Source organism: Ananas comosus, linkage group 12 (assembly GCF_001540865.1).
Source record: "Ananas comosus cultivar F153 linkage group 12, ASM154086v1, whole genome shotgun sequence".
NCBI classification, from domain to species: domain Eukaryota; kingdom Viridiplantae; phylum Streptophyta; class Magnoliopsida; order Poales; family Bromeliaceae; genus Ananas; species Ananas comosus.
The window spans coordinates 6,186,626-6,196,919 of record NC_033632.1 but is presented as its reverse complement, the minus strand read 5'-3'; the positions used below and the strand labels follow the sequence as shown (position 1 = coordinate 6,196,919).

Sequence of the window (10,294 nt, the reverse complement as noted above, 5' to 3'; positions counted from 1 at the left end):
TATTGTTGTACAATGTACTGTTATGTTACACTTTGAAACAGCGCAAAAAACTCCTCCAATAGGTGGCTCCCGGAAGCGGTCGAGTCCCACGCGCACACCGGAGTTTTGTCAATTGCAGTGGAGGTGAGCACGGTGTTCAGCGGGCGACGAGGATCGCGGTGCTCACTTCCGAGAAGGTCGGGGAGCTTCAGATTGTCGAAAAATGCGAACAGAGCAAAATTGTGCCCTAGGCTGCCAAGCAGGGAGGACAGTGACTCCGGTCGGCCGCCGGCAGCCTGCCAGCGTGCGCGCTAGCTGGAGTTGGCCGCGGAGGGGAAGGGAAGCCTCATGCTCCCCTCGGCCGGCAGCAGGGAACGGCGGTGGTGGTGGTTGGTGACGCTCGACCAGCACACAAAGGGTTGGAGCTCGGGTTGAATTTTTTTTTATAAATAATCCTATCGATTTTTATAATTAGGGGAAACTTCAAAAAATCCTCCTATGGTTTCTCACTTTCTCACTTTAGTACCCTGTGGTTTCAAGTGTATCAAGTTAGTGTGCTATGGTTTCGTACTTTCTCACTTTAGTACCCTGTGTTTTCAAGTGTATCAAGTTAGTACCCTGTGGTTTCATTTTGGTATCAAGTTAGTACCATATGATTTCAATTTTCTCTTTTTATTATCCATTTCGGGGTATATAATTTAACGAAATATTAAACCACAGGGTATTAAAGTGAGAAAGTGCGAAACCACATGGTACTAACATGATACACTTGAAAACACAGGGTACTAAAGTGAGAAAGTATGAAACCACGGGGGGTATTTGAAGTTTCCCTTTATAATCATAAACATAGTCTTTTTAAAAAAATAATTAAAAAAAATAGACCTTTAATTTATCAAATTGAGTTTTCTAAAAAATAAATAATATAGGCGGTAAATGAGTCACCGCATTTAAAATGCGGTGAATCATTCATTGCTTTCATAACTTCTAATATTGTTACAGAGATATAAAAGAAGGAAGAAAAGGAATAGAAGAGGGAAGAAAGCGGTGAATGGTTTACCGCTTTTAACCATTCACTACCTTTTATAGGACAGTAAATTTTTAACGAATGCGGTGAATCATTCACCGCTTTCACTAATATTTTTTTTCTCTTTCTATCATAAGACTATATTTACAAATAAAAATTGTGGGTCTAATTTTAAAATAAAAATTTAGAAGAGCACTACTCTACTAAAATCTCCGCTTAGGTTCCTCTGTGGCGATGGCGGCAGACGAGAGTGTAGAGGCCTGGAATTTTAGCTGAGGCTTGTCGACAGCTCTGGAGAGTGTCGGGACAAGTCCGGATCGTGTTGGCGCGAAGTGGACGCCAAACGGGCCTTGTGGGAACTTGAGAGCAGCGTGTATCTTGAAGATCTGCGAAATAGCAGATTTTCAGTGAGCTGTACCGGTACAAATCTGGGTTTGTACCGGTACAAAGTGGAAGCAGGGTGCAAGTTGACTCTTGGCCATCTTGTCACATCACCCCCCTTTTAACCTTTACCTTGGAGCAGAGAGGAGAGAGAGAGGGGAGCTTCTTCATGCTGCTGCTGCTGTGCTTCTTCTTCCTCTCCTTTTACTTTCCTTAGCAACCTAGAGTGTTGGAGGAGCTCAAGAGAAGCTCGAGCTTCGTCGACGACGCGCCGCGGAGCGGATCGAGCGAGTTTTCGACGAGGTGCTGCTCGCAGGGAGGGTTTGTCGAGGTGAGTGGCTCCTTGAGATCGCTTTTATGGCTTTAAACTTCTACGATTTTCAAACTGCACTGCTGCTGCTGCTGATTCCAGCGTCGACCCGCAGAGTTTTGACTCGTATTCCGCGCAGGAGCATCGGAACGTGACGCGACTTGATTCGTTGGAACCGAGACTTCGAGACGAATCCATAGGATCCTTACTCGCCCGATTTGGAGAAGGTTTGCTCTGTCGAAATCCCTTTTTACTGAGTTGCTGTTTGCCGAGCAGACTCTGAAGTGCTGATTGCTGATTCCAGCATCGACCCGCCGTGTTTTACCTAGTTCTCTGTGTAGGAGTGTCGAAACGCGACGAAATTTGGCGTGCTAGATTCGCGACTTCGAGACGAAGATTCTGAGCCCAAGATCGCGATTTTTGGAGCAGGTTTGCCCTGTCGAACCCTAGTTTTACTAGGCTGCTGTTTGCCGAGCAGATTTCAGAGATGCTGTTTCGCAGGTTCCAGCGTCGACGTTTCGTATTCTGGCCCGTTCTCTGCGTAGGAGCGTCGGAATTCAGCGAAACCTGGGCCATTGGATTCGTGACTTCGAGACGAAGCTTCAGAACCCTTGTTTGCTGAATTTGGATAAGGTTAGCTTGGTCGGATTTAATGTTTTCTTCGCTGCTGTTTTCTGGGCAGATTTCGTGATTTTGAGTGTAATTGGGTTTACTTCTTCGCAGCAGGAGAACCGGGGACTTCGACGGACCAGCGAGGGATCAATTTGGATCCGGGCCACTTTCTTCGCTGCCAGGAGTTGCTTGAGAGGTGGGTTCATCGGTTTTTGCCTCTAAGTACATATTAGTCGACTTGTATGCTTTGTTCGTTGAACACTAAATGAGGTAGCTCAAATTCATGGATTAGTATATTAAAAACCTGAATTGGGAGCATGCTTAGTGAGTGATGATAATTGATACTTGTTGGACTTGGATTTGACTTAGGAGAAAACCCCGAATTGATCGTCATTTACATACACTGCCGGATTTAGCTCTAGGAGCCGTGTTGCATTGTATCGTCGTGGGCTTTGTGCGATGGATACCCAGGATAGTGTAGCTTGTGTTTGTGCTCGTGCTGGGACGCCGAGCTTATACTAGCTGAGTGTAGACTGTTACGGGGTGTCGGGCGCCGTCGGGGCAGGCGGTGGGCCCCAAAGTCGGTTTTGGTTACTTGGGTTTGGCTGGTTAGGGCCTGATTGAGCTCGACAGAGCTACGCTGCATACTCGGCTGGGTAGCTCCCCCGAGTGCCACTCCGGAGTTAGGCTTTGTGCTTTCGCGTCGGTGTCGGGTAGTGCAGGTTGGACTTGCTCTCCACTGAGGTTTAGAGTGGGGGTAGCTGTGCAGTCACAACCGGGCACGGGACGGGTGCGTTCACAGTCCCAGGGACGGGTGCGTTCACAGTCCCCTTCGGATTGGGTCTGGTTGACTTGAGTCTATAGGTGTTAGTTCTGGGCATGATAGCATAGCGACTTGTAGCTGTAGAGAGTTTCCAGCTTCATTTTCTTCTATCTTGCTTACCCTGTAGACTTAGTGGGTGGACCGATGTTGTTTAGGGCGGCACCCACTGAGGACTACTTGCTTTTATAGTAGTTCTCACGCCCTCTTTCTTCCACCGATGTTGCAGGGCCTTCTGTTTCGGCTGCTGCTCCTTCTGAGGCGGACCGCGGGAAAGGCGTGGCGAGTTAGAGCCTACCCTTCGAGTACAGTGCTAGAGGACTCCCGCTGCAGGTAGTGACAGTTTTTGTTCGGGCGCTTTTGTACATACAGTTGAACTCGCTGGAGCGAGTAGTGTTCTTTTGTATCCGTGGCTGATGTAGGTATATTAAGTTTGTTATTTCTACCTGCTTGTTTATAGTTTACTTCAGCTCTATACTACTGCTTGTAGTATTGTATGTTTATACAGGTTCAGCTACGCTTCGTATACCGGAGAAATTCTCTTGTATACGGCGGATTTGTCGGCGTGCCCGGGGGACTGTGCAGCCCGGGGCGTGACAGAGAGAGGTAGAGGCCTGCAATTGCGGCTACCTGAGGCCGAGGGAGGCGGCGCTGAGTGTCGGCGGTGGTGGGGACCGCAGTTAGAGAGGGCTCAGGTCACCTCGGTTTGAGCTACTCGAGCGGAGAAACCTGCGGCGACGACGGCTCCATCGGGGCATGGGGGCGCCAGGAGAGGGTCGCTGAAGTTTGGGAGGATGGCGGTGGCGGTCTTGGTGGCCAGCGACATAGTTACAAGGGTGCTCGAGCTCCCGCCTTACCAAAGAGAGAGAGAGAGAGAGAGAGAGAGGAAGGAACATGGTAAATATCCGAGATGTTTATAATAAAGTAAATTTGAATTTGAATTTTAAATTCAAATTTTATATATATATATATATATATATATTAATATCTATATAGAGATCTCCGGGTTGTATATATATATATATATATATATATATATATATATATATATACGTAAGTGTGTATATATATAAGGTTATAATGTGGAACTGCGGAGAGGATGTGTTTCGTTGCAAATTGGCAACCAAATCAGATGAAACAAAATAGTAGATTCGATGCCCCAGTCGTTCTGAACGCGCTGGCCCGATCCGATCGGAAATCCGACGGACGGATCTCCAGGAATAGCGAAAAGTTCGCTGAGGGGTCGAAATTGGCAAAACAAAAAAATTGCGAAAAACCTAATATTTTATGTACCGTTTTGCGTGATTTTGAACGTCGAGGTGCGTACGCGCAAGTTATACGCGTTGTCAGGGACTGGGCTAAAAATAATTAGCTCTGGGGGACTTTTTTGCAATTGTACACAAGATATATAAAGGTGGTAACTAGGGTTTCATGGTGAAAATCCTAGCTCTTGGACTTCCCCTCAGCTCAGCTAACCCTAGCCGTCACCAGCACCTTTGTGCCCTAGCCGTGCGCGCACCCCAGTCGCCAGCGAGCTTCCCCGGCCACTGGAAAAGCTTGCTCGGCCTCTCCTCCATCATCTTCTCTACCTAACCGCCACCCTTCTCGGCAGCCGAACTCAGGGATCAACCTGCACCCTTGGAGTCATCACCTTTTGGCCGAGACCGACCTTCGGCGTCATCCCCATCGGCCCTCGCCGTCCGCGCGCGCCGCCGGCGCTGCCTTGCTCCATGCGGCCAACCCAAACCCGGCCTGGGCCGAGCCTAGCTCATCTCGTGGCTCGTGAGCCACTGTCACCCTAGCTCGGCCACACCGCCCTCCCATGACCTCCGGTGACCTCCCGCTTGCCGTCCCGTCGCCCCGGAGCGCCGCCGGGCACCGCTCGTGCTCCCTGCGGCCGCCAAGACCTAGAGCGGGCCGATGCCGAGTCACCTTGGTCACCGTGCGCTGCCGCCGCCCACCGTCGGCCGCGCCGCCCTCTCTTGGCCTCCGGCGACTGACAGCTGTCGCCCCGACGCTCCGCCGGCCGCTGCCCGGCTGCCGTTGCTCCCCGAACCTGAGCCGAGGCTGCTCGGGCTCGTGCTGCTCCACCGAGCCACCGGTCGCCTCCCGCCGTTGGCCAGTGCGTGTCCGGGCCCCCTCTGACGAGCCGCGACCTTCCCCTACCGGAGCGCCCGCCGTCCGGTCGCCGCCGGCCGTCCCGTGCCCTACCTTGCTCCGGTAAGGCTAGTTACAGTTTTTGTGCACCGTTTCGGGTTCCGGTCGCTTTTCCGGCACCCTGACACTCCCGGAAGTGAGCACAATGATCTCTGATTCGTGCCGAACATTGTGCTCACCTCCATTGGGGTCAACGATGCACTGGTTTGCATGTTAGACGCGGTGTAGGTGCTGTGCGCACTGTTTCGCTGAACTTCGTGTCGCTCACACGCTTGCCACAGTGGCCGGCTGTGCTCCGAAGTGTGAGCACTCGATATCTGTCAACAGTTGTCTCGGCCTGACTAGAATACCCTCAGTTTGTATTGTCGAGCCATAAAATCCCAAAAATCACATAAAATGATGTGATTTTATGTAGTTGCGGGGGTTTTTATGCAATTGTATATTTTGTGGTTACTGTTGGCAACATGTGTGGGCAGCGGGTGACCTCTGGACTAGTTGTCCAAGTCCGCAGACCATTTCGAAAATCGAAAGTTGATTTCGATGCTTTTTTCGATGAAATCCGCCGACGAAACGCGATTTCAATTCAGAATTCTTCCGACCAACCCCTCAATCTTCTTTGCTTAGAAATAGAACCACGTTTCCAAGGTTGATTCTTCTTTAATTTTCTAGATGATTCTCCGACATATAACTGATCACCCTTGGTAGCTTCTTTTGCTCTTTCAGTGCCTTCCACACCTTTTCTTACGGTCAAAGTACGAGCTGAAACCTCGCGGAATTTCTTAAGATCAGCTGTCTGTTGAATCAACAGGTTCTCCAACCGTCTGATTTCTTCATCCTGTCGGCGCAAAGCCTCGGCTTGAAGTAGCGTCATATTTGCTTGTCGCTCCACCACTCCAACTAGAGTAGCCACTGCTCTTTCAATTCCCGAACCTTGCTCGATTCAGAAGGTGCACGTTTTTCTGGCTCGGTTACCTCAGCCGCCGTAGGGTGCATCTTCGACATTGCAAGCTGCAATAAACAAAATAGGCACAGGTTAAAACAACCCATGCTATCGTAGCCCCACTCATAATTATAAAATTTCAATCATGCGAAAGTAATGAAATGACCACCCACTATTCCCCAATATCACGTTGTCGGCCGCCAACGTGATTTTGCAAGGACATAGAGGTTATTCATTTCAATCAAACTCCAATACTTTTGGAGTTATAAGTATGACCCAATCATAATACTTTCGCTCAACATAGTTGCAAAAGACCCCGTCTCTCACGCTCCTAATCCTGATCATTCAACTGGCCTAAGGTTTACTAGATCCACTATGACTCAACCCTAGGCTCTGATACCACTATAATCTGTCACGCCCGGGTACCAGCGGAAGCATATCCGGTCGCGTGCACAGACCCGCCGTGTACACCACAACTTAAGCATACACCAGGCGTCTACAATCAATATTATAATAAAAGTATAGAGTTCTAAATAGGTAATCAGAGCAAGACTTAAAAGTTTAAACTTATACAATCCAAAACCTTAATACAATAAATAAGAACAAAGCGCAATTTACAAAAACTTAATATACTACTCTGTACTAAACTACATAAACTGATGGAGATCGTCTAGTACACATCCAAAAAGACTCTAGCTAGCCACAGACCCCTCGCCAAGAACCCTAGCCTTTCCCGCTGTGGAAGGCTCTGTAAAAACAACAACAAAGAGGGCGTGAGAACTATTAAACAATAGTTCCCAGTGGGTAAGCCGCCGAGAGTGGCGAAGTACACCACTAGGTCAACTGTGGCATGAGCAGATAGTAATAAATAAGCGAGTAAATGCAGATAATGCAATAAGCAAGTAAATGCAATAGGTATAAAAGTAACTACTCATGCTATTGCTCAACATAGTATATAAATATCGATAGACTGCAGGTATCAGTTGTTATGATAAATTTCATCATTCATATTGCTTGACAATTTAACGAAACATATACCAGACTGCATGTAAAATAATTCATGATTACCGAAATTACAGATAGTATCATGTAATTACCATCTACATTATCAAGAAAGAAACATAATGTCATTATGTTGCTAACCACTCATGATGTCAACTTCTAAGTTATTCGTCACTTTAGATCTCAACTTTCTAATATGTTCATCAATAAGTTTTCTTGACCAAAGACATAAAGTAGCTTTACTACTATGTCCAGCTAAGGTTAAAGCACTTATCATAATCTAATTTCCAACAGACTTACGCAAGGTAAGTTTAAAGCCGCGCCGTGCCTAATGGCCCCGTGGTAGTGTACACTCCCCACGGCAATCCACTTCGGCGCTCACTTCGTACATGAGCGAGCAACTGTCGCTAGGCTACTCGGGAGTGCCGGCTTGGGGGGGAGCGACCCCGCAAGCGTAAATCGTAGTCCAAGGTACAAATACCACAACAACATCATGTCTCTGACATGGAATCTCAAGTCACTCCGGAGTGCGGGGCTAGGGGGGCGCGACCCCCGCAAGCGTGTACGAAAGAGCGTAATGGCATGCAAGCTGTAATCCATGGCACAAATATTCCAACTACATCATGTCTCAAACATGGAATCTCAACTCGACCCAAGGTCGATACTGTAGTGCACAATTATAAGTCACTATCAACACTTGTTGACATGATTCTATCAATAGCTAGTATAACTTGACAAGTTTAAGTTTTACATCACATTAGTGATTCTATCGGGCTATACCTGGTTAGTCACTCGAAATCCCTCACTACTCCTTACATATAAGGAAAGTGGTTCACTAATATCCTGTTCAAAGACTCATCGCACATATCCTGTAGTCCAATATAAATCTCTACTTGACTATACAAGTATATTATCATATCCAAATCTAGTTATTTACTAGATTATATTCAGTTGAATAATCATTCAAGTTATGCCATCATATGAAATTCTAGTTATTTATTAGAACATATACTATAATATGAATCCCTCATGTGAAGTAGAAACTAATAGGATAATGCAAGCAAGTGAGATAAGTGATCAAATACTCTTCAAATGATCTATATGCCATTCATTCTACAATTAAAAATGCATATGCAAACAAATGCCTTTCAGAGTTTAGCCAATATACTCGCTATATAACATTACATAGCTCAATCTTAAGTACATCAATCTCTTTGTCGTTCAACCAAGTTAATTGGTACATTCGTGATCTTACCATTATATCCACTTGAATGACATCAAGTGAAATTGCTTATACAAGCTACTAATATCATGCATGCATAGTAATCCGACAAGTGGCTATGTAACGAGAACAAATCATAAGTCTTCCATCACTGTTTAGAAATGCCATCATATCCGATATGATCTACTCATTAATGTATGTCTCAATGCCTTGAACTATACATATATTCACCTGAATATGTACAAACTTCAACTCAGATGTCAAAAGAGACATAGAGGGAATTCACCTATTTCGTGAAGGTCAGACCCACCGATAAACAACGCCTTTTGTCGAGTTCACGTAGCTAAGCGATCCGGGTATTCCAGCTTCTCAGATTGACACTTCACTTCTGGTAAAGGCTCCCAATACTCATCTTAAAACCAACTCAAATGTGTCCTGAAATGCATCACAATTGGGTCTTAAGCCCACTGCGAATAATAATAAAAACCGTATTGAAATTACGACTAAAAGTATAATTTCGGCAATTTCCTCAATTATACTAATTTGTGGCTTAATTCCCTATTTGGTGTTCAGTTTAATACCTCAAGTTTAGCCTCTAAAGGCTCTTTGATGTCAACCAAAGATGACCCAAAGGTCGGTTGCGCTTTCGCTGCGAACAACACCAAAATGACATCAATAAGCTTATATACAAGCTACTATAGCCGAATCCTTGTGAAATTAGGTTTCTAACTGAAATTCCTGCTTACCTCAGGTTAGAACACCTTCTAAACCAGTCCCCAAGGTCACCAATTTAACTCAAATTAATTCGAAAACCTGCTGCGAACAAAGAATCCCAAACTACATCATAACTTCACTAATATCACCAATTTCATCATTAAAATGGAAAAAGAGGTTATTATTTACCTCCAAGGCTTCAAATCTGACTTTGGGGTGAAGAATTACAGCAAAACCGTTCCTCAATTACAGCTCAAAACCATCTCAAACCAGCAGGTAGCAAGAATAACGAATCAACATCGAAAACTATCACGAATCTCAAACTAGAGAGAAAAACTAGCTTGTTTACCTCACTAAACCTCAACTCAACTTCCCTGTGAGTTGGAGCTGCGAAAATACCTCCCCTGCGAGTCCTTTCCACCCACTCATAGCTGCTCCAAAGTCCGCAAACTAGCTAGCGCGAAGAACGGCGAGAAATAAGCGCAAATCGACGATTTCTACTCAAAGAGAGAGAAATCCTAGAGAGAGAAAATGAGGGAGGTGCAAAGGCACTTCTCTGAGCTCTAGCATCATCCAAAGACCTCCAGGGGGCGTGCTGGGTAGATAAGGATAGAGGCAAGATGTGAAATTACCAAAACAGCCCTGCTGCCACGCATCTGCCACTGTGTACCGGTACAAAGTGATGGCTGTACCGGTACACCATGCAGAAAAGGCTGAATTTCGTCAGTTCAATGCACTTTCTTACTTTTAGCCATTCAATCACTCTCTAACTTGTCCAAAAACTTATCCAAACCTTTTAGAGTATATAGGAGAGATCCACATATCATTCTTCACACTCGAACTTCGCAATTGATCAAATTCGGAGCATTGCAACCAATAATGCATTTGCGATGCACTTTTTCATTTCCAGTTACTTACTTACTTCAGTAACTTGTCAAAACCTTTCTAAGGTCTTTCAAAAGTCGTAGACCAGTTCCAAAAACCAATCCAACCTTCGAACTTACTCATAGGCCCAAATTCAGTATATTACAATATATATATATATATATATATATATATATATATATATATAGGCTAAATTACAAAAAACCATCATGTTAATACCCACTTTTTCACTTTCCCCACCTATCATT

At 45.6% G+C, this 10,294-nt stretch overlaps 3 long non-coding RNA genes across 5 annotated transcripts; 1 reads left to right on the top strand and 2 right to left on the bottom strand.

Annotated features, from left to right (window-relative positions):
• On the top strand, positions 1,605–3,553 carry LOC109718114. Of its 3 annotated transcripts, none has more exons than XR_002218383.1 (6): positions 1,605–1,715; positions 1,834–1,921; positions 2,036–2,123; positions 2,196–2,327; positions 2,421–2,502; positions 3,356–3,553. It is a non-coding gene; the product is annotated as an uncharacterized LOC109718114 (long non-coding RNA). The 3 variants fall into 3 exon arrangements; XR_002218381.1 differs by having other exon boundaries at positions 2,418–2,502; XR_002218382.1 differs by having other exon boundaries at positions 1,615–1,715; positions 1,810–1,921; positions 2,418–2,502.
• On the bottom strand, positions 8,425–9,232 carry LOC109718840. The gene is made up of 3 exons (XR_002218527.1): positions 9,194–9,232; positions 9,029–9,096; positions 8,425–8,882 (listed from the first exon to the last, which is right to left on the bottom strand). It is a non-coding gene; the product is annotated as an uncharacterized LOC109718840 (long non-coding RNA).
• Positions 9,225–9,797, bottom strand: LOC109718839. Its single transcript, XR_002218526.1, has 3 exons — positions 9,511–9,797; positions 9,351–9,424; positions 9,225–9,260 (listed from the first exon to the last, which is right to left on the bottom strand). It is a non-coding gene; the product is annotated as an uncharacterized LOC109718839 (long non-coding RNA).